Source organism: Drosophila sulfurigaster, chromosome 2R, assembly GCF_023558435.1.
Source record: "Drosophila sulfurigaster albostrigata strain 15112-1811.04 chromosome 2R, ASM2355843v2, whole genome shotgun sequence".
NCBI classification, from domain to species: Eukaryota; Metazoa; Arthropoda; class Insecta; order Diptera; family Drosophilidae; genus Drosophila; species Drosophila sulfurigaster.
In genome coordinates this window covers 3,513,642-3,516,986 of record NC_084882.1, presented here as the reverse complement: position 1 = coordinate 3,516,986, position 3,345 = coordinate 3,513,642, and the positions used below count along the sequence as shown (strand labels likewise).

The window sequence follows — 3,345 nt, the reverse complement described above, 5'->3', positions numbered from 1 at the left end:
GAGCCAAAAATCTTGCCGCCGAAGTGGTGAAAGTGCTTAATAAATATAATATTAATTTGAATCAAATCGTATCCATAACTTCTGATAACGGTGCGAATATGCTTAAAACAACAAATATTTTATCATTTGTTTCCGAACAAAATAATGAAACGGACGACGAAGAGTGCACCAACGATGATTACATACAAAAAATCGAGCTTATGGAAACAGTGCCCTCTGTATTAATAGGCAATATTCAAGTTTGTTGCTCTTGATGTGATCAAATCATTGGATATTATGAAGTACTTACTCAATTGCAGATATATGACAAAATACATAAGAAAAACCTCCAATGGATATCGTGAAATATTTGAATTCAAATTCGCTCGCTCTCGCAGCAGTGTTGCCAGATTCACTGGCGTAAAAGTTGCTAGATTTAAGAAAAAAAGTTGCTAAAAATTGCTAAAAATTATAAAAAAATTGCCAAAAAAAATTTCTAAATCTTTTAAATGTTATTTTTCAAATAGTATGTACATTTTTAAATAATTTGAGAATAAAATATTGAAATTAAAAATTAAAAAATTTAAATAAACAGGATTTCATATCTTCTTTTGTTAACATTACAAAATACTTCGAATTTCGTCCAATTCTTCTGCTTCCTTACTTTCCGTGTACTTTACGTTTCCTGAAATTTTAACTAAGTACTCGTAGGGAAGTACATAATTATGGCAACATTTGTTATGCCTATGTAGTCCAATACATATATAAATATTTTTTTTTTTTAATTATTTTTATTTAATTATTTTTTTTTTCCTATAATTAGCTTCTTTATTAAGTATCGAACCAGTACAGCAGGAAGAAAATAGTACTATAACAACACAGCTAAAAATGTATTTTTTTGAACCAAACCTCATATTAGTTTAAGGAGATTATGTGAAGTTTACGATTGGGTTATCGTTTTGGCGAAACCTTGACGCTTCAATCGCCTCAACGGTCTAGCTGGTAGGAGTCTCCTAGCGATATATCGGCTCGTATTTTCAATTGTTTAAACTCAAACTAACCTTACATGCAATATCGCATTTAATGTTATAATAACCTTACATGCAATATCGCATTTAATGTTATAATCATTATATATTATAATATAATATTATATATTATTATAATATAATGCTCATACAGTTACGTAATTTATGTTTTGCTATATTCATTTGTGAGAATATACGCTCAACTTCAGCGTTCGACCAAGGTAGGGAAAAGATTTTGAGCGCAAAATTTGTTAAATCACTAAAAGGGTTTTGGTTCAAGTAGCTCTTATAATCGAACCGTTGAGTTAAATACAAGTTCCGATTTCATTGAGAACTATTAATCGCAATTTTTTGCAGTGAATGGCAAAAAGAGAATACAAAATAAAAGGGCTTTAAGTAAAGTATAAATGAAAAATTGCTAAAATTGCTAAAATAGCTAACAAAAAATAAAAAGTTGCTAGATTTGTAGCTAATAGCATTTTCAAAAAAAAAGTTGCAAATATTTTGAAAAGTTGCTAGATCTAGCAACTAAATTGCTAAACTGGCAACACTGTCTCGCAGTCACAGTCGGTCGTATTTTTTTTTCTTCCCTCTTAAACTTTGTGATTTTTCATTGAATTTCATATTTATTTACAATTAATATAACATTAATTTTACTATCTCACTTGTGTTTAACTACAGATCGTAAAATCGCTGTGTGCTTTCTTGTATTTATTAAATTATTATAATTTTTCTGAAAATATAACAACAAATTGTGTGGTCAAACTCTGCTTTGCTTTGTTAGCAAAACAATTCTGTTTTCGTTGCCGCTGCACTTTGTTTTTGTATTTTTGTTTACTTTAGCGCTCTTCTTTTTTCACTTTGCTATTCTTTGCGCTCAACGCTGTTACAATAGTTAACTCTCCCTCTCTTGGTGTTGTTGTTGGCTATCGTCTATCTTGCGTCTCGCTCAACCCGAGCTTATTCTCTGTGCGTATTGTTGATTTGATTTCGGCCAAGTCAGGATTGAGATGGACTTGTGAACACTGTAGGGACTCTGAACGCGATATTGCTGGGTTTATACGGCATATGCGAACTGTTTTTAAAGATATATTGGCGGGCTTTAAAAACTCTCCGATAGCTTTTCTGCTTTGGATTCTGGGTTTAAGAGTATTAAGCTCTTGACCATGATACAATAACACAAGGTAGTCTCGTCGTGTGCCTTTTTGTTCGGTTTTAGTCCGGTATCGTTCAGTGCGCTCGTGCTTGTTGAAGGGAAAGGTTGTATGCGGACGATTTTTTCCCTAAATATTAACCCTTGTGCAAGACAAAAATGTAAGATTGCAATTATAAAAACAAAAACAACGATTACTGTCAACTTCTAAGCTATAAAAAACATTTCAACTCTTTTTAATATAGTGGAACAATTAAACCCTTTGCACCATTTAAGGGTTAATCACAAAGCTCTACTGTCGATTCTTTCGAACTCAGTAGACGGAGTCGTTTCACTCACACTTATGTATGGTATAGATATCGGACAGCTTTTTCCGACGGGACTACCTTGTATAATTGTATCATGCTCTTGACCGAGTCTCCAAAGCGTAAAAAGGCCAATACGCGTCAGTCGATTACCCCAATCCAGCTTTCTGTTCCAGTTGATGTTCCAAGTTTACCTGTACCACCTGCTGGGGAATTAATGTCATTTAGTTCTCCGTCCCCTCAACCTTCGGTAGCTCTTGATGTTCCACATCATGACATTACATCATTAAGATTGGAATCTCCTGCTCCGGTTTCGATTTTGTTGTCGACTGAGATGGAGACGGTTGAAGAAATTCAACCATCACCATCCTCTGTTGCGATCGTTAGTGCTGTAACGATAGAAGAATCGCCTCCAGCTCCTACCTCAGTTGTCCGCAACACATTAGTTGCAGTGCCACCTCTTAAGCAGATTTTTGTCTCAAGGCTTTCCCCTGATACGACATCTGATGATGTTCCAGGGTTAAAGTGGATAAATTTAATTTCTCGTACGAACGGGAGATTTCATCTTTTAAGATAAGTGTTCCCGCTGAACAATTTAACATGATTTTTTTTTTTTTTGGGAACTTTGCTTTTATTTATTGAATCTTCTTCTTAATTTTGAGACTAACAATAAGTTTACGAATCTTAACATTAAAATTTATCTAACAGTGTGTTAAAACTGCATTCTGGTTGCGCGTCCCTCAAGTCGGTCGCTGGGTAGGTAAGTCATTGCGACGAAGACGTGATTGGTTGCTCAACCTTGTTAGACCTCTCACCAGGTGGTTAGGGTGCAACAGTAGCTTGGTAAAGTACTTTTTCTTCTGTTCTGCGATCACTTCTT

General features: G+C 34.2%; 1 long non-coding RNA gene across 1 annotated transcript; it reads right to left on the bottom strand.

Annotated features, from left to right (window-relative positions):
- Window positions 1-2,751: 2,751 nt before the first annotated feature.
- LOC133838865 (uncharacterized) lies at window positions 2,752-2,980 on the bottom strand. The gene is made up of 2 exons (XR_009894011.1): window positions 2,889-2,980; window positions 2,752-2,836 (listed from the first exon to the last, which is right to left on the bottom strand). It is a non-coding gene; the product is annotated as an uncharacterized LOC133838865 (long non-coding RNA).
- Between the last annotated feature and the right edge of the window lie 365 nt (window positions 2,981-3,345).